Source organism: Mixophyes fleayi, chromosome 11 (assembly GCF_038048845.1).
Source record: "Mixophyes fleayi isolate aMixFle1 chromosome 11, aMixFle1.hap1, whole genome shotgun sequence".
Classification (NCBI taxonomy): Eukaryota; Metazoa; Chordata; class Amphibia; order Anura; family Limnodynastidae; genus Mixophyes; species Mixophyes fleayi.
The window spans coordinates 61,688,803-61,710,617 of NC_134412.1; the positions used below are offsets into that span (position 1 = coordinate 61,688,803).

The following is a 21,815-nucleotide window of genomic DNA, read 5'->3' on the forward strand; positions in this document are numbered from 1 at the left end:
GCTAGTAAGCAGCAATCATTATACCAGTATCATATTATTGCCTGTTGCAGAGCAGTTCACTTTGAAGTCTCATCATTTATTACTGCGAGGTTTCAATGAGATTGAGATTCTTAACTATTTTATTTACAAGATTATTTACAGGTGTAACTATTAGTAATTTCCCAGAAGATGATGCTGGGAAGCTTGTATATAAACTGAGTTCTTTCCCAGAGGAGCCCTGCGTTCTTAAAGTAACAGTTCCCAAGAGAGCTTTCTGTTTAAGTACACCACTGTAAACTCATTAGATTGTAATAGAGTGAACAAAGACTGAAATCTATAAACTTCAGTTCCATTATTCAGGCTGTTTTCTGCAAAAAAAAAAAAAAAAAATCCTAGGTGAATTATTGCAGAATTAAACGACCAGTAACCCTGAGAAAGATCATGCTGGTCAGCATTTGCTTAAAAAACACATACTTACCAATATTACTTATGTAAACAGGCTTTCATGTAGATCATATATTAGATCATGTAGATCTAATATTTTAATTAAAAATGTCCAAATATATCACCTCTCAATAATCAAATATTGTAAATTAATGCTGTACATTAATGGCATGTGTCATGAACAGCACTCACCTGAGCCTGCGTGACGTGTGTGGGGTTAATCAAAAACAACCACCTGGTTTGTCTAAAATTATTAAATCCTTCCCTATCTATGCCACACACTAGCTTTGCCGTACCAACAATGCCACCACCACCAAGGTTTTTTTATGAAGAGCTGAACCTCTTTTTTTAGGAAGCCTTCGGTTCTCCCTTAGAACTAATCTAGCACAATTTACTTTAGTCAGAGTTTACATAGACCACAATGTTCTCCCTGGTTTTCAGTTATGTAGCGTTTTGACCAAAACTGTTGCGTGAATTCATAAGAACACAGAGACTTGAACTTAAAGTTTATTAAAAACTGATAATGTAAGAATAGGGTCCATTCATGTAGTATAAGTATAGAGTCCATTCAAAAGATTAGTAGTATAAAAATCAAGTCCATACATAAAAATGTAATTGTATCCATGTTCTTTGAAGCCGGGCATGTACCCAGGGCCGGATTAAGGGAATGGAGGCCCGCCCGTGATCCGAGCTGCCCCCCCTCGGCACTTACCTCCTTCTCCAGTGTGCTGTACACTCTTTACTGAGGAGATCTCGTGAGAGTGAGACTCACAAGATCTCCTCAGTAAGGAGACTACAGCGAGCCAGAGAAGGACCGCAGTGAAAGTGCTCAGCAGCACTGATCGCGCCGGGGGCGCCCCCGGCCCCGACCGATCAATACTGCTGCTGAGCACTTTCAAGGGCCCCCTGGATGCCATAGGCCCCTGGGCTGTAGCCCAGTTAGCCCTATGCTTAATCCGGCCCTGCATGTACCCAATGTTGCTCTAACTTGGTCTTTTAAATCTTCGTTCCACTAAGTAAGTCCTTCACAGAGATGTCACAGTATAAATAAAGAGAGCTCTGTTCCTTACTTTTTTTGACTGGTATAAAAACGGTGTCTGTTGGACATAATGGTATGTCAGATAAGGCTTTGCAGTCTACTTCTTTCTATGGTGTGTGTAGTTAATGAGTCCAATGTTTGGAATGATCAGATTGACACACTGGTATTAATAAACTATGATTTATTAGTACAGAGCAACAATTGTTTAGCTTTGGTTATCTGGTGACTATATGTTCATAAAGAAGTCCGGGGTGCCCCACTGTCGGTTTACACAGGATACTCTATAGTGAGAGGAACTGGACAACCGTCTCTGGTTCCTAAAAAGGCTGGTGGGTAGGTGGGGGGGATTATTCTTGAAACTTCTATAGTTTTACATGGGCATTGGCTCCTTGAAGGTCCAATATTAGTGATATACTGAAATTTAGCTAACCCAAACATTTCCTAACATTCTGCAATAACGGTAACTTATAGTTTTCATGGCCTTTCCCATAGATATTCTGTCTAGCTGGATATCACAAGTTCTTGTATATGCTGACATATGATGCATGAGTCACATACACTTTTTAATCATTCCCTAACAGTGTGTTATTTGGCATTCGCAGTGGAATGCATTTGGAATGCACCGCTCACTTCCAGTATACAGGAACCTTCTATTGTCAAAAGTCCAGACACATTTTGTCTCTTTTGACTTGGTCAGGGGAATGGAGTTAGCAATCTCCTCTTGTCTCTTTAAAGGGTGACAGCTCGAGTTGTGACGTTGTCTTACAGTGACGTTGTTTCCGTTCTTTAAACATTATAAGCATAGATTCTTCATTTAGGGTCTGGGCTTACCAAAAAGATTGAAAGTCTTTACCAAGCTAACTACCCCTTTCCCCCTCCTGGGGGTAAATGTATCAAGCTCAGAGTTTTCCGGCGGGTTTAAAAAAATGGAGATGTTGCCTATAGCAACCAATCAGATTCAAGCTATCATTTTGCAGAATGTACTAAATAAATGATAGCTAGAATCTGATTGGATTTTCAAACCCGCCTGAAAACTCTCAGCTTGATACATTTACTCCCTGGTAATCATATTAAAAAATATTTAGAAGGGTCTCGCAATCTCCTGGATAGGATTCATCACTAGATGAACATCCAAAAACTAATGGTGCCATTTATCTGGTCCGGTAAAAAGCCACAAATTCATGCTCAAATCCTCCAATGTTCCCCTGCCGCATCTCATCTGGACATAAATAACTTCTGCTCATACTATTATACAGAGAGGCTGGCTCGTGTACAGTGGCACTCCCCTAGAGGGACCACAGTCTGGATTGAAATTCAAAAAGCAGTGACTGGTGGCTTCCCAATATGTTCTCTCCTTTGGCTATCTCTGGCACAGTGACCACTGTCCTTGCACGCTCATCCTGTAATATGTCTTCTTTTTCCCTAGCCATTTGGACCCGCTTTAATGAAATGGCTGATTTCTGTCCCTCACCTTCCCTTATTATTCCCCTCTGGGGTAATTCAGTATTTCCCTTGGAGCGGATGTCTTTTATGTGGTCTCTGGAAACTTGTCATTCACAGATGTTAATAAATATTCAGGAAAAAAAAAAGATCATATTTTCAAGAAAACCATATAAGTTGACATAAAGTGGTCTCTGGACATATTCCACACTTACATCTTACAATTATTTATATTTTTACATAATATATTGGATCATTAAAAATCAATGATAAAATTCTTGCTGCTAATCAACCAAATTCCCCTATTATCAGAAAACGGATTTACCAAAATTACCTCTTCAATCTCTAGTCTCCCAGGAAGCAGGCAAGTACAAAATCAATATTTAAACCTTGGAGCTAAAGTATCTAGATGCCAATCAAAATCTAAATTTTGTCAATTTTTTTAAACCTTATAAACTTGAGGAGCTGGGGCTCTTTATTATGAAACTGTGCTGAAACACTGTGGTTTAAATACTCCCTTTCTTTTAATCCTCATGTGTTCATACACTTTCCTTTTTAATTCCTACTCACGCATAAAACATAGTGTATGTCCAACGAAAACCACTCTTATTCCAGCACACCAAAGTAAGGAACACAGCTTTCTATTGATATTTTTGGCAGTGTGACGTATCTGTGAAGAACTTAGTTACACAAAAATTTAGGGGTAGTTATTTACCAGAAACCCACACAAATGGGCATGGGCTTAGCTCCTAGTTCCCTGCATGTATCAAACAGGAGGTAAGAATCAAGCGAGAATGATGTGGAATACACAAGATATTGAATAGCCCGGAACTCACTGGCATAGATGGAATAACTGGGACACTGAGGCGTGGGTGGAATAGTCGGGACACTGTGGCATGGGTGGAAAAGTCGGGACACTGTGGCGTGGGTGGAATAACCAGGCCTCTGTGGGTATGGAAATGTGGGTCTGCAGACCTGTCCAATCATTGTACTATATAAAAATATATAATATCAATTAAGGAGGAAACTGACAGGCAACACAACCATGAAAATTGATTTGGTTATCAAGATGTACAACATATCTGATGTGGATTCTGGAACAAAACATTCAATGTAATGTTTTCCCATGCAAAACAGGGGTGAAATTCTTAATTTCCTAGAGGGAAATCAAATGAGGTCATGAAGTTCAGCAGGGAAACCCTCAGGCTTGGGGAGACCTAGCTGGGACCAGGATATATACATCTGATCCAATGTAATCTGGATATAAGAAATACTGGGAGCATGCCAACTGCTGATCCCATCGCATTACAATCCTACAATCCTGTTGCTGGATAGTAGACTGCCCACACAGAATCAATTGTTTTCTTGCTGTTTGCATGATGATACATTTTTAAGGAGTGCTCTGCAGATTCTTTATACACCCAAAATGGAGCTACTCCCCCCTAATTCTGTTATCTCATCCCTGGCCCAGTTCCACTTTCTCCCACAAGAGAGGCCTGTGCACACAAGTAATTTTTAGCTTGTGTGTTTTGTCTACATACTATTGGGGGAAATATAACTTTATAATAAAATGTGTACAGTGCCTGTTATTTGGTCCCTGTAACTGTGAATACATATTTGATAGTGTTGTAGTCATTCAAACTAGCCAATAACATTTGTACATTGATGGTTTCTGCTAATACAATAACTTTTGGAAGAAATGCAGAAAAGGGCATTATTTGCATTTTTTATGTTATCCCATTTGTAGTGCCTAAAAACAGCGCATTAGTTCAATATACTACTAAAACTAACCTTATCTATCACAAAAATTAAAAATGGCATTTGTTTAGAGAAATAATAAAATGTATTACTTTGAAAATAGCTCAGGGGATATATTTACTAAACTGCGGGTTTGAGAAAGTGGAGGTGTTGCCTATAGCAACCAGATTCTAGTTAGCATTTAGTACATTCTACAAAATGACAGCAATAATCTGATTGGTTGCTATAGGCAACATCTCCACTTTTTCAAACCCGCAGTTTAGTAAATATACCCCAAGGTCACTAAAGTCCAAACCATCCCTACAATAATGCAGTTATCCAGAGCAACCTATTTCTCCAGTCAGAATAATGCAGTTTACAGAAGTATGAAGATTTATGTGAAAAATAATTGGCTTTACCACCAGGTCTGATAATAGATGCAGTCCTTGGTGGGTTCACAAGGAATGTTTAAACCAGGTTATTATCAGATGGGTCAGCATGTTATTATATATTGTCATTACTAACCATCATTATACTTTAACATTTCCAACACATGGTATCAACATTCAGGGTTCAACACCTCTTAAAGTGACACTATTACTAAAATAATGATTAAAAACATATCACTTTGTTTCACACACAACACTGTCTGTTCCATTCCTATATGTGCAGGTGTGTTTGAATAAAATATATGTGTATTAGTATATTTTAATTGCTGTTAAGGAACATGGTGATCGCTATAGCATGCCAGATCAGTTGCCTAGCAACAGTAGCCGGCGTCCTTCCTCTGCCAGGCAGCAGCGGGTTACACCTTGATGTATCACGTGTATTGTTATCACCACTGCCTCCTGACAGCCGGTGACAGGAGGGCACACACTATCTTTAACTATGCGGTAGTCTCCACTTCATGTCCGATTGATTACCAGCATGATACATGCAAGCGGCAGTGGTTACTAAATTCTGCATGTCTGCAGGATGTCTGCTGCTGCACTCAGGACTGTTGCCTAACTACCAAATTAGTGTCCTCTCCTCCTATGCAGCCGACGGTTCACTATTCAGGTGGTTGCAAGGTAAATAGTTATCAACTTCCCTCTAGCTCTTAGTCTGGCAGCTTCAGCTGTGCAGTCATTTACCACACTCATGCAGCTTATCATCCTGCAGTTCCTGATTGGTGCAGCTGACTTTTATAAACCTTTTTGTGGCTTCATACCAGTGATGGTGATAGTTCCTGCTTGACCAAGTGTGCCTTGTATCCTGACCTGTTCTGTTTTTAGTGTTTGACCTGAATTGTTTAAAGTAACTGCTGTCTTCACTACTCTTGACCTTGCCCTATCTGCTATTTGCATTAATCCCCATCTGTCTGATTCTCAGTTTGCAACACTGCACCATCTGATTGCTCACTATCTCCTACCATGTTTTGTCCACTCCATTGGAGTGGACAATTAATCTATTTAAATAACCAGTACAACCGCAGCTTGTAAGGGAAAATCCTCCCAATTTGATTAAACCTATTATCATGCAAGAATGTTTTATTGAGATTTGTATCCTTTACTCAAGGGGGATAGATACAACAAAAGAGAAAAGGGGAGGTGCTGGAGAACAATACCTGCTCTGGATAGGCGAATACAAAATAAGTGTAGGCAAACTTGTGTTTTTAATAATGAGGAAAAAGTTTGTGATAAGAATATATGGTGGTTTAGTAATCCCAAGGAAAAAGGACATGAGTGAAAACTTGTATGGAGGCGTGGGAGGAAGAACAGGAAATGTTGGGGATAAATAGAGTAGAGGAATTGAGTTAATGCTGTAGCGTGCATAGTCAGTGGGCCATGCTGTCCAAATACGAGTCAAGTAGTTCAGACTGTTATGGATGCTACTAGTTATTTACTCCATAAAATAGACTTGAAAGAAATGGTGGTGGCTCCGGACATCTCCAATATGATGTAGAAGCCCAAAATGCGACCCGGGACACTGTGTGATGTGGCTCTTCTTGATTATTCTGATGGTGTTCTACCTGATCATTAGTTTAGCAAGTCATCGAGGACTAGCTAGCTAGGAGTGTATCCTTTTAATATTCCAGGTTACCAATCATGGACCAGAAGTAAGTCACTGTTGGACTGGGCTATCACAGATAGATTTGTGGTTTAGAAGATGTAACAAATGAGGTTCTGTGTGGTCAGACATTGTAGGCTTATGGTTGTGTGGTTTGTGCATTCCTGTTTACATGGTGAGAGTATGGTGGAGTTCAGGCTAGTAGGCCTCTGCTCTTGGGTTGTGTAGAAGCTACTAGGCGGGCAGGTGTAGCGCTCTCTCCACTACACCAGGCCCAGCCTCCATAACTGTCTTCTCCACCTAATAGTCCATTGGGCCAAATTATTTTTTAATTTACCCCCTATATTTTGTCACTATTGCGAGTACCCAGGCATTTGCTCCTCTTGCGGAACTTTGTGACTGCCTACATGGAATAGTATGCTTCACTAATGGGAATGCTAATGTTTTGTTTTATTTAATTTGTTGACAGCTATCTGTGTATTACTATTTTGTATCCTGTAGCATTGAAACATTAGGTGCTGCATGTGAGTGCATTTGCGCAACATAAAGATATGTCAAAATTTGCGCACTGTTCATGTGCAGATCCTGAGTCCATATTTAGAGCGCAACTTATTTTGCCCCTGTTGACCCTTGGGTTTGGAGAGGCGGATCAGAGGCATTAGCATGCAAAGGTAGTACAGTAAGTGTATGAAGATTCAAGTTAGGCACACCTCTATGAGAATGTCTTATTTTTAGTTGTACGAATCTTAAAAATCATAAATAAATTTTGCACCTAGATAAACCGAATTTTGGAGTTGATGGTGATGATGATTGACACAAAGGTAAAGCACTGCGGAGTAGTCTGGTGCTATATTAGAAAATAAATTATTGACACATCTTTTTGCTCTGGACTCATCCATATGCTAGATTTTTATTATTATTATTATTATTATTATTATAATTTTTTATTTATAGGGCGCCACTAGGTATCCGTAGCGCCGTACAGGGACAGACAGAAACACGATACAGGGTGAGACAGCACAGTACAGTTAACAGAAATCACAGTAACTCAGAAGCTCAATGAACAGCTAGATTAGAGGTGAGAGCCCCCAGCGGGGTAGAGACAGGGGCCGGAGGACCTCACGGAGGAGACAAGGAGCTGGAGAGCAGAGTTAAGGTGGCGGAGAACAGAAGGAGAGGAGGCCCTGCTCGGAGGAGCGTACAATCTAAGGGGAGGGTATGACGGACAGAGACACAATGGTAGGAGGAGGGAATGGGGAGAACGGAGGCAGAGACGGAGAGGGGGGGGAGAGGAGAATAAAAAGGAGGGAAGTAGGAGGGGGACAGGAGAGGGAGGGGGGTAGGGGGAGACTGGGAGGAGGTCAATGGGTGGGGGACTGAAGGGCTTTAAGGAAGAGGTGGGTTTTTAAGGCCCGTTTGAAGCTGGACAAGTTGGGGGAAGTTCTGATGGAGCGGGGGAGCTGGTTCCAGTGGAGGGGGGCAGTGCGGGAGAAGTCTTGGATGCGAGCATGGGAGGAGGTAAGATTTCATGTATTTCAGATTTAAGATTTCATGTATCTTAAGATGCATGCAACTCAGAATACAGATGTGGAAACACAAGTGTGCAGTCATATTTGCTCATAGGCAAATGGTGTATCTTTACGTTCAATTCTAAGTCGAGCTGTATGTGCGCATCATACTGCAGATCAAGTCTCTGTAAAATGGGTTAAAACTATTGAGATAATGAAATATCCTCCTAATGCTTAATTTGTATTATAAACCTAACTATTATGGACAGCCCCAATTTACATAATAATCTCAATTAGATTATAAATGCATCCCATGAATTTTACATGCAGCAATCCTCTTAGTGTGCTATTATTAATGTATAATAATGAATTCTTCAAGAGCAATCAGAAGCTGGTCTGATTTTTAGATTAAACATGAGATGCAACTGATGAAATTAATTCTACATCAAAGCTTTAAGTCTATGTATATTTTTCCTTATAGATTGATCTAGTTACAGATCATTAGATCTATAGAGAGAGAGAAAAACACAGGATCCCCCAGCACTCGGGTGCTTTCAGCAATAAAAAGTACTAAAAGCATTAATAAAATGCAGAAGTATCACCTACATACCAGTACCTTTTGTGTGTGTGTGTGTGTGTGTGTGTGTGTGTACATATATATATATATATATATATATATATATATATATATATGTATATATATATATATATATATATATATATATATATATATATATATATATAGGTGTGTGTGTGTATATATATATATATATGTGTATGTATGTATGCATGTATATATATATATATATATATATATATATATATATATATATATATATATAATGTATAGCCATCCACCACTTTCAAAGCACTTCCACTAGTGGGATGTTCCTAACTAAAAAGATGGCTTAACATGTGTTTACATTGAGACTGCTGCGTCTTATCAATACTTTAGAGGCATGCTTACATTTCTGCACCTGTGGCATCTTAGTGCTGGGGACTTCTGTGTTATTTTCCCAGATCCAGTTGCTAGATTTAACTTGATCAAGAAACTTGCCTTTTGCACACTTTTGTTTGTGAGGCGTGCATGGAGATCAGCAGCTTCCAGGGAGTATTGGCCCTTCCAGTTTCTGGTGGAGTTTCTGGGGTACCTCCTAGTAACTTTTGCTCTCAATATAAAAATACATGTGATCCACTGTGGGCACTCCCCTGTTTTAGCGTTGGGAACATCCTATTAGCAGCAGCACTTTGAAAGTGGCAGATGTACACAACTGAGACTTGTGTATTTTATTTTATTAAAAAGTGAGGCGACATTTCTTCTAATTGAATTGCCCCCTAAATGTGAGTAAAAGTGTACTGAATACGAGAAATGTTCAAGTAAAAAGAATACCATGCTGATTTGTTTGTGGTAGTAATGTATACCTTTGTTAAGAACTTTAAAAAAAATTGGGATATCTAATATTAATAATTTAAGAATATTAATTCTGTTCCACAAGCTTGCATTTTTGCTGTAACTCGAAACGCAAGACAGATAATTTGGTTTCGATTTAGGAGGAAAAGTTACCTTGGGGATCCAAATTAGATTAGTAAATAGTTTAATACATTGAAATATCAATATTTCGGAAACTAATGGTCAGACAGTCGAGATATTTGGCAGAAATAGTTTTTTGGACATCCTCTCTTATAAAAAATAATAATAAAAATCTGAAATAGGTGGTGGACATTTCATTTTTTTCATTTTTTTTTTTTATCTGATCTGAAGTTGGATGACCCAATACCTAATTCATCAATGGGGCATACAATTCTGGGCTTATATCATACATGCCAACTCTCCCGGAAAGTCCGGGAGACTCCCGAAATTCGAGTCAGTCTCCCGGGCAAGCTGGCATTTCTCCCGCATCCCAATCTCACACCGAGATTCGCGTCATTTGACGCGATTCTCAGTGAATCACTCCATTTTGGAGGGTGGGAGGGGGCTGGACGAGGCCAATCGAGTCATTTTGGCTCCGCCCCCCCCCCCCCGCAACGCAAATTACGTTTCGTGGGGGGGCGGGACCAAAATGACGCGGTTGGCCTCGACCCCCCCCCCCCCCTGCCCTCCAGTCACGCCCCCTCTCCGGGAGTTGGTAAGTATGGCTTATATACCTGTGCATCAGTCAATGCATGTACTGCCTGGGTGGAGTTATGAACATTGGAGGAACAGGAGAGTCTCCTAGAAAAAGAATACATATGCACCGATTGACTGCGGAGCACAAATAAGATGCAACAGTTCGACATCATTTTTGCAACCCTGAACACAACCTAAAGGGAATTTGAAATTAAATAAAAACGTTCTAAACATTGCAAACAGGTTCGAGTCCAGACTAATGTATCATTCATACTGTATGAACTGACAGCAGATATTTATTATGCATATATTTCAGCAGATAGTATGCTACTTAATACCACCTGTTTAACCTGTGTTTCCCATCAAATGCTTATTCCATCTTGTAGTCTATTTTGATGTATTCAGTCTTTGCATTTCAGACAACCTGCTCCCTGACACAGTGTGTGTGTGAAAATAAATATATACATCTCCAGCTCTATCAGAGAAATGGATCCTGTTGATCACTCTTTACCACCAAAATACTAAATCATTAAATAATGTCAAATATGAATAAGTAAAATTATCAACATAAATAATTAAATCCGATAATACTGCTACTCCTTTTTTGACTCGGCAGCCAGTAACAGAATAATCTGTAAGTAGAGATAAATACAGAAGAGATTGCAAGAGAGTGTATATGTATAATATTAAATAATGTAGATATACACAGAAGCTGCATACTTGGAACTCAAGGCCTTAAGCTGGATACACACCTATATAGTCTTACTTCAGATGCAATTTCTGTAGCGATTTCACCAACGATTGAAAGTCCCGATGACCATGCTGATTCATGCATACACACTTACACAATTTACCTTCAGATTGGCAATCTTTAAATCTCATCATCATCTGCTGAAATGATTGTGACTTCGTACACACACCACAGATATAAAGAGTTACTATAAGTGTTGGACAGGTGGTCGTGCATCCAAATTTACCCAACATTATTCCATCATTGATCGTGATTTTGAAGAAGTTTAGAAAGCCAACAGATGCTATGCGTTTTGGCACAATAAAACATGAACGTTGGAGTGTACATACTTTAACAATATATGATGGTTGTGAATCGTGTGACCTGTAAGATAATTGCATAGGTGTGTATTTGGAGAATTTGTAGGTCATGACCTCCAAAAGAATGTGCAAAGAATGGGATTTTGGATATATTTGTCTAGAAAAACTTGTGGAGGTACCTCCACTATGGATCTTTTACCTGTATATAACAAATTTATCTAGGCAGCAATATTTAAATTGGTAAAGAATATTGGTGAACATGAGCATATCAAAGAACGGGTAAACCAATTCCCGTATCTCTACCTAAATGTTTCAGAGGGATCTCTTTTTACAGACAAAGAGAGGTATGTACAATATTTGTATCCTGTCCCTTATGTGGTGCTCTTTATATAGTCTATGCTCTGGACTTTGAATCCCAGAGGAGAACGCTTATTAGTCCTAAGATATCCCCATCTGTCCTTTACACTACATGAAACACCTCAATAGAACACTTAACCTCTAAGGTGGGACTTTGTCAGTGGGTGTTTGTGTTCTTTCTCCCATGGACAAAAAAGCTTGCAGCACACACTTCATCATCATCAGCTATTTATATAGCACCACTAATTCCGCAGTGCTGTACAGAGAACTCGCTCACAACAGTCCCTGCCTCATTGGAGCTTACAGTCTAAATTCCCTAACATACACACACAGACAGACAGAGAGAGACTAGGATCAATTAGATAGCAGCCAATTAACTTACTAGTATGTTTTGTGGAATGTGGGAGGAAACCAGAGCACCCGGAGGAAACCCACGCAAACACAGGGAGATCATACAAACTCCACACAGATAGGGCCAGGGCCGGACTGGGACTAAAAATCGGCCTTGGCATTTAAAGTACAGAGGCCCACCTTAGTTCCAGCAGGAAAGAAACTGTGTGCCGAAAAGGGCGTGACCACATTGTGTTGTGGGTGTGGCCAACATGGGGCATTGATACATACATTATAATAAAACATTACATTTATCACACCCTCCCAGCCACATCACGCCATCTCCCCCAGACGCATTATGACACCCCCCAGCCCACTGTACTTATCTATGCTTCTGGTGCTGCTGACATCCATCAGAGTAGGAAGTTCCTGTAGAGTGAGCAGGGACGCTCTTGGTCTCACGAGATTATCAAATCTTGTGAGACCTAGAACTTCTCGGCTTGCTCTGCAGGCTGTGTCCTATCCAGGGACTGGGAGCAGCTATCCGCTCCCTCCTGCTAACCAGAGCTGGATTAACGCTCGGGAGGGGGCGGGATATTGAAGACAGTGGGCCTTCATCAGTTGTATGAGCCAGTCCTTGTAGTGGGACTTGTCATTAAAAGCTCTCAATATGATTGACACTGTTGGAAGTGCTATCGTTGATGAAAATGTTCAGTGTTTTGTTTATTTTCTTGTTTTGTGTTTTTTCTTATTTTACTGAAAAGTTTAATTGTTGAACAGGCAAAAAAAATATTTGCTACAGCATATATTGCAACTAGTTGGTGACATGAGTGACAATGGATTAAGTCACTTCATGACTCAAGCTTAGATGATGTCATTAGTTCCTAGTGAATTGTTAATCTACATTCTTGTGAATACTGTTTCAACCAAAAATGTCTACTTCCACTAGGTGATCGTTCTAGCTAAAGTCATATTGTTGGCACAATTCAACACAACCCATCTGTTTTTTAGGTGTTGTTTCCCCTTTAATTCCAGCGATATGTAACGTTTCAGCCATTACTTGCAAAACTGGCAAATTTGCTGTCATTCCAGTAAAATTCTTTCTCTAATATAGAGCGCATTGAATGTTTGGGACAAATGCCAACCATGCAAATCTTTATAGTAGCCTCTTGAAGAAGCTGAGCTCTGCAGCATGGTGTATTCTGCAAGTCAGCAAGTATGCGCTTCCAATTAATTGCAGGAGTAGTGCTTCACATCCATTAGGAAACATTAAACATTTCTTTCCAAAATCAGATCAGCTGAGAAGCAATGTTCCTGCAGTTCGTATCTTTAACTATTTACCACTATGAGGCAAAGTAAAGCCTGCATAACACATTTTACATTCCTTAGTTTGTCTGGCTATGTAAATCATAATTTATATGCAGAGCTAATAGCAATCGTCTAACAGATACGTATCATTTTATGTCAAATATTTAGCAAATTAAAACCGAATACATCTATGTATATATTTTGTACCACAGTAGGTGCCCTCTTCTTTATAGAAAATGGGTCTTAGAAGTACATAGACCCTTGAGGAGAGTGAGTCCTGTATGAATGTGTTTGCAATCTAACTAGGAAATTACATTTGATATCCAGAATTTAGAAGATGCAAGTCAAGTGATAATTTATCCATTTATTTAATGCATATGAGAGTAATTTTGGTTGATGTAGAGCTTTGGTACATGTAGAGGCAAAGCAGTATGTAAGTGGACCGGGCTAGGACAACCTTCAGTAAATCTGATTATTTGATTGTTCTAAGCAGCACATACTATTTCAGGGGACAGAGACATGTCCATTTATGATTAAGTGACAGCAGAACTGGATGTGACTTTGGCAAAGTCCTAATGAAAAGAGAGAAATGGTGGCGCAAAACTTGAAGCCACAAAACTTGACCACGGAAGGCGCACAGCCCAGAGTAGTGATTTAAGCCGTCTGTCAAATAAATGCAGGTATTTTGTGGGGCCAAACACACCTCTATATGAAAAAACAGTTAATAATGCACCCAATGTGTTTAAACCATGATCTACAAGGGCTATGGTTTGTTTGAGAAACGCCATCAAATCTTCACTGTGCTGTCAGCTTGAAGATTATTGTGAATGTTGCCATAGAAAACAAAAGGCCTGATTTAATAATAAGACAATGGTGTGTTGTAATCTGTAGATACTAATCCAATATTACTTTTTAGCAGTCTTGTGTAGTCAAATTAATGAAAGATGATATCTAGTTACTATGATTTGCAGCAAATCTTTGCACATAATAAATTAGCAGCATTTTGTTCTGTTTAACAGTTTCTACGCGTCCTCACAAGTAGGTGGACAAATTGGAAAAGATCCTGTTGTTCTGCCTCACTGGGCTCCTCAATTCTAACATCATTGAGGTCTGTTGGCGATAGGGGTCATCTTCTAACTGCATTTATTCGTATGCACAGTAATGATCCAGTCAACTTTGAAAAGATCATTATCATCATCTTCTTTATTTATATGGCACTACAGAATCCACAGCAAAAACTAAACAGAAAAAAAATACAGATAAGTAAGGGACAGGAGAACCTGGAGGGGATCAGGCACCAGAAGAAGAGACACTGAAGAAACGATCAGAAAGTTAGGAGGTAAACCAGACTAAGACAGTGTTGTGAAGGCCAAGAGAGTGAAGGGTGTCCAGGAGGAGAGGATAGTGAACTGCGCCAAAAGCTGCGGAGAGGTCAATGAGCAAAAACAGGGAGAAGTTGCCCTTCAACTTAGCCCAGAGTAGATCATTACTCACCTTGGTGAGAGCAGAACTTGATACTGAAGCTTGATACAGGGTACTTCAATTTTAACTTGCACTATCTGTCACAAGTTCAGTTAAAGGGCATCATATGGTAGGTGGCCCAATAGGGCCCCACTACTGAGCGAGAAACAAAAGAAAATCCAACTGAACTTTGCAAAAGCACCTGAACAAGCAAAATTACTTTTGGGAGAATGTCCTGTGGAAATTAGAGCTTTTTGGTAAAGCACATTTACCTATGTTTTCAGAAAGCAAAGAGAAGCTTTCAAAAAATAGAATACCGGCAAACATGGAGGAGGTTCAGTGATGTTTTAGAGTTTCTGCACTGCATCAGGCACTGGGTGCCTTGACTGTGTGCATGGCAAATCTGGAGATTACCAAGCCATATTGGAGTGCAGTGTTGAACCCAGTGTCAGGAAGCTCCGTTGAAGTTCATGGGTCTACCAGCAGGACAATGACCCCATACCCAGGAATGGTCCAGCAGAAGACGATGGAATGTACTGAAGCTGTCAGCAATGAGTCCAGATCTATATCCTAAAGAACACCAAGGGAAAGATCTAAAAACCGCAATTGAAAGAAAGCAGCCTTCAAGGCTGGTAGAACTGAAGCAGTTTGAATAAGAAGGCTGAATTAAACTGCCACTAGAGAGGAGCAGAAGGCTGATCTGTGGCTATGGGAACCGGTTGATAGCAGTTACCTTGACCAAAGGTTCTATTACCAAATATTAAGTCTGTCTAAATCATATGCTGTATATAAGCAGTACTCCTTCCCACTATATGTAAACACAGTAATTAGTCTTTGTAATGATTTGAAATATTAAACCAGAGGTGGGGTTAGGCCATTGTATGAGAAGCAACAGGAGCTGTATTTAAAAGGCCCCCACCAACCCCCTGTCAGATCTCCAGAGCATATAGGTAGCCCTGGAACTGAATGCTCTGCCAGTTACTCTAAAGATGCTTCAGCAATTACAAACCTGGGAAGCCAGCAATGTATGGTAGGTTCCCTTACTTGTCTACTCTTCCTACCAGTTGCAACCAATGTTGTATTCCTTTGAGTGTAACTAGGTTTACCAGAGCCCAAATGATCAAATAAATGTACCTGAGTAGCCATCATATGGATTAAATGTCAAACCCCAATATCATTATAGTATATCTGGGGTGTAGTTAATACTGTAGAACAGATTGCTCCAATTTAAAGCAATATGAGCTGAAGGCTGTAGACAAATGGTTAAATGAGATCAGAGCAGATAATATTCTCTCAGTCTTTAAATATGCCAATAGAATGTATAAAACATAACCTGAGGTTAAAATTTAATTTGCTATATCTGGTAAATGTCCACTCTGCTATGTTCAGTATATTGAAGTAATAGTAAGCGCGTTCTTATTAGAAGCAAATTTTGAGCTTCTTGATATTGCCTTTTTATAAGGGTTGTACCCACCCCTTATAGTAAACACTGATCACTGTATATTAGAGATGAGCGGGCTCGGATTCCGCTAATCCGAGCCCACCCGAACAGTGCGGATCCGAACGGGATCCGAGCACTGTTCGGATATTTCCGGCGGGCAAAAAATTGAAAACGAGGCTCTGTCGTCCAAGTCTCGCGTCGAATCTCGTGAGGGGTGGGAGGGAGGGCCCAGAACAATTCCATCTTGTACCTCTTTTTTTGGCATTATGTGCTCAAGCTACCTCGGTGCAACCTTTTGGCCTAAAAACAATATTGTGAGGTGTTCAGAATAGACTGGAAATTAGTGGAAATGATTGTTATTGAATGTTATTGAGGTTAATAATAGCGTAGGAGTGAAAAAAAACCCACAAAACTGTTTTTTAGCACTTTTTATGTTTTTTTCAAAATAAATCCGAATCCAAAATCTTAAATCCGAACCAAAACCTTTCGTCAGGTGTTTTGCGAAACAAATCCGAACCCAAAACCTCAAGCAAATCCGAATACAAAACACAAAACACGAGACACCAAAAGTGGCCGGTGCACATCCCTACTGTATATTAGCTGCTCCCAACTGATTAAATACCACCCTCCATGGCACTGCACACCTCCTCTAATACTTCTCTGGACCAATCACTGTCAACAACAGCAGATATGACAAACTGGTTCTTCGCCTAATCACAAAGGGCCTAATTCATTAAAGACAGTAAGGCAAAAAAATGCATACATTTTTCCTGGACAAAACCATGTTACAATGCAAGGGGTGCAAATTAGTTTATTATTTTGCATATAACATAAATACTGGCTGATGTTTCATATAGCACACAAATACTTGAGAGCTTTATTTGTATACTGAAATCTAAAGTTGAGCTAGGACATGCCCTACCCCAACTATAAATCTGCCGCCACATTTTAAATTTGCCCCTTTCACCTCTAATGCATCATGGTTTTGCCCAGGTGCAAAGTTACTAATTTTTTTTTTTACTTTACTTTCCTTAATGAATCAGGCCCAAAGTCTGTACAAATCTTTATTCATAAGCTCCTTGAAACAGGTCCACCTCTTTGTAAATACTTACTTTTATGTAATGGATCAGTGATAAAACTCTCTATTATATTATCTTTCACAGTATGTTTTGGTTTTTGAAATAACCAAATCTTTATTTGGTATGATTGATAATCTTATCACAGTGACCTGGAAGAAACACTTAACCTGTAAGGATTTTGGTAGCAAATTTTAACAGCACTAAGGTGGAGACATAATTTAGGTAAAAACTGCTACAGAGGAAAATGTAACGATCAGCCCATCATTGGCAATTCTTCTTGTAGAGTGGTATTCCCCTCTAATTTTTGGAATACATGTTGCTCAATGTCTTGACACTTTTCACTGTGCTGCAGTATAACAGGCAGATATCTTATTAGGTAGCTATTATTGTTTATAAATTATATAGCGAGAACAAAGTAAATTGAATGGCATAAGATATATTACCAGTTTAAACCTGAGTGCTGTGCAAGGTTCTTGTAGACACAGTAGACAAAGACAACACCATTCACATGTTATTTTTCTAAATTGATTACAAAATCCTACCTTACTTTTAAAGGGAAAAACTTTTGACATCTTACGATGGTAGTGTATTTATAATTACAGCACACTGAGACTTTTTGTAGCTGCTCCTCTGCTCTTACAACTCCCTCTACAGGTGGATAGCACTATAGTCGTATGGAAGGCATAACTGCCCCTGATTATACCACTTTCATACTGCCGCCCCGGCAATATCCCGGGTTGTTAACCCGGGATATTGCCGGGGCACAGGGCAGTATAGATAAGAAGAATCCCGGTTCGGGCGGGTTCATACTGCACCTGCCCGACCCGGGTTTTAGAAAAAAAAAAGTGAAAAAAAAGATTTTAATTACTAAAAAATACAAAACAAATGTTTACTTAACTTATTTTCAGCCAGCGGTGTCTCCGGTGCGTTGCCGGCTGTCAGGGGGACCTCTGGGTACTAAAATGACGTCATTTCTAGTCCATTAGAAATTACGTCATTTTAATACCCAGAGGGTCCCCCTGACAGCCGGCAACGCACCGGAGACACCGCTGGCTGAAAATAAGTTAAGTAAACATTTGTTTTGTATTTTTTAGTAATTAAAATCTTTTTTTTTTACTTTTTTTTTACTTCCCAATTTTTTTTTTTACAGTATGAATGGTGAGACCCGGGAATTACACGGGTTGCACCATTCATACTGCAGGCGAGCAGGGTCCAACACGGGAATTACCCCTCGCAAAATCCCGGGTCTAAGTCCCGGGATTTTAGACCCGGGATTTTGTGGTTGGACTATTCATACTGCACCAAGACCCGGGTTTTTCAGCGCGCCTCTGCAAAAACCCGGGTTTTTGGTGCAGTATGAATGGGGTATTAGAGTGTAGATATTGAGAAAAGAGCAAACAGTTCTTGGTTAATGGAAATATGTGACTGACCCACCATCCCAGGATGCTGACACATTGCTAGTAAGAGAGGGAGTCACCAGCTAACTACATTACTGTCTTCATTGATTGGGGCCGTTACTCATGTTAATGAACTCTGCTGCTTGGCAGAAATGATTTAGGTTATTGTGCTGGTTGAAATGTCAACAACCTTATGTACCACTCATATAAAGATTATTACTGGGAAATGTTGCTGCTTGTGTGTGACGAGTGTAATTACACATCATATAACAATGCTCTAACTAATGAAAAAAAATCATGCTCCATATTTATCCAGGGCACTGCAAATAGTCCTCTCAAACAAGAAGGGACCTTTGCCCAAAGCCATTTGCATGGCAGTCCTGTAAATCACTGCACCACCCACTAGAGCAGGACGCAGATTACTTCCAGACCTCATTTGGCTAGGTCCTCAGCTATGTTTTTTGGTCAGCATGTGAAGTAAAAGGAGTAACCCCGCTAGTACGGTTTTTCTCCATTTGGAAATAAATTTTTGTTTGTTTTTCCAGGGAATATATGTTAACATTTTCATCAACTTTTTATCATTGTAGTACATCAGGTAAGGATTGAAATTCATTGCAGGAGGAAAAATGTATGTATGTCTAAGTACACCTGTATGTGAAGACTAGAGATTAAAGTAAGCAATGAAGTCTTTATCGAAATGTTATTTAATGTGAAATTAGGGAACATTGTTGGTCCGTACACACAAGGATCAGTGCCACCCCAGGGTGAAGTATGCATTGTTTTCCTGCATTCACATTGAGTCTTTGTGTGTATTGACCACTGGTCTCTCATAGGAGGTTGTATATTGAGTAATATATATTGTATTCCCACATGGCAGACTGCCATGCATCTCAGTGCAACTGAACGTCATATCTCCCAACATGCAAGTCCCTGCCAGCGGGACAGGGGGTTGTGGTCATGTTACAATGGGGACATAGCTAGGCTGCCCATTAGATATCTCTCTCCCCCCCCCCCCCCCCCCAATATACCCACTCACGGGACAGAGCCCTAAATTTGAAACCGAGTGGAACAGAGCTCTAAAGTCTGGACTGTCCCACTGAAATGGCCATCTTAATAGTCTATTATGTAGACAGACTGAAATCATGAGGATTAACAGATATGTTCATTATACATGAGCTGATCCTGACATGTGGCCAAACACAGGACGACATGATCACTTTCTAATTTGGCTACGTGCGTGGGTGGCTAAAATATGGAAGATCTGGCCATTTGTTGCTCAGATTATGTGGGAAAATCACTTCCAGACCACATTGTGGCCTGTTGGTGTGGTGATGATGATTTTTCCGACATTTTCAATCATGATGCAATTGATTTCAGTTAAATTATTTTTATTATTACTATTATTAGTATCAAAAAAATATCAATTCGGCACATAATAAACAATTTTTTGCTTATTTTATGCTCTTTACATCAAGTTTTTATATATTTCTTTCCACCACTTGTATGTCCAATGCTATTTTTCCAAGAAATTAGTATTTATTATTTATTATGAAAGATGGATTGGTAAAGATGACTGTTAAACTTAAACACTGTCGTGAAAATAGTGTTTTGTATTTTGTGTCAAATCGCAGGCACAAATTCAGTTCACTAAAATCGATGCAATTTCAAGGAATGTGTCAAGCTGAAATTATAGCAAAATGAGTGCAGGTCTGCACCAGTCACACATCTGCTAGGTATAAGTCATATACACTTATACCTATTTTTATAACAATTTGTTTTACATGCAAAATACGTATTCACTATTAGGCATCAGTAAAACATAAAAAAAACAACAACCTCTAATACAGGAGAAATGTGACAACAAATTATAAGTAAGTTTGTTTAAACATGCACACAAAAGCATAATAAATGCACTGGTAAGGAACCTATCAGCTTCAGCCAATCACAAGCAGTTTGCTATTGCTGGCAACTGTCATCAACCTCCGCTATTTGCACCTGCCATGGACCACCCGTAAGTATATAAAGGTTGGATGGGTATATATGCTTCTGTGTCCCAGTCTTAAAGTGTTTGTTTGTAATTGCACTTACTGTACTGGCCTCCATCCCCGTCCCTCTTCTTCACGACAAAGCAGACGTAAGTGCCACAATCACACAAATCTTCAAAGATGCATATGCAGCTCATTTTCTGGCCTTGTGAATAACACATTCATGCAAGATATGCTACACACACTGGCGTAGTACTCACTCTGCCATCAGCCCCTTAGAGTCTCTATTATGAAACAAAGCATATATATATTTATTTTAGTGGTAGTAGGGGCAGTTTGAAGAAAAGACTAATATTTTCCCTGGGAATCTGCAGGCTCAGGCTACAGACAAGGATAAGTCTGCACACTCTTCCACACACACACAGCACATTAATTAATTGAGGGAACAGCTAGTGTAGTGCTTGGGAGGAAGCTTACATAGCTGGACTTGGGTGGGGCGACTGATAACAGTGAGTGGTCAATGTTCAGGTAGGGAACTATCTGTCTAGTTAGCGTTAGGGTTGCATGACGTAAATATTTTTGATGTGATTTCTGAAACTACCACAGTAACTGTTCATTCCATCCCGACAAGCCTGAATAAAACAGCAAAGTGGTTCAGCACACCTGTGTCAGCATTTGTTTGGCATTCTTTTCATTATATATATATATATATAATATTGTTTTCCACTGTGAAGCAGTATGTCCTAATATACATAAATGTATAACAAATTATATACACTTGAACATCACGATGGCATGCTAGGATTTAGGATGTGTGACACGGTATGTTATATATGATGATATATTATTCCGTGTTGTCACACATTTTAGCCTATGATAGGTAGATTGCAGAGACCTTTTTATAGGTCTATAGAATAAAATGTCTTCCCCACCATGAAAAATCTTAGACGTATTCAACTCTGACAAGCTTCTTTATCTCTAACCTATACATCTGTGGATACTTATTATTATTATTATTATTATTATTATTATTATTATTTCATATGAATCAATTGGTCACTTTAGTTTAGGTTTAGTGGTCCTATTTAAAATATAAATTATTCT

General features: G+C 39.4%; 1 protein-coding gene across 2 annotated transcripts in view; it reads left to right on the forward strand.

The window, feature by feature from the left end:
- Window positions 1-21,815, forward strand: part of HOATZ (HOATZ cilia and flagella associated protein) — a 49,081-nt gene that overhangs the window by 20,347 nt on the left and 6,919 nt on the right. The window lies entirely within an intron of this gene.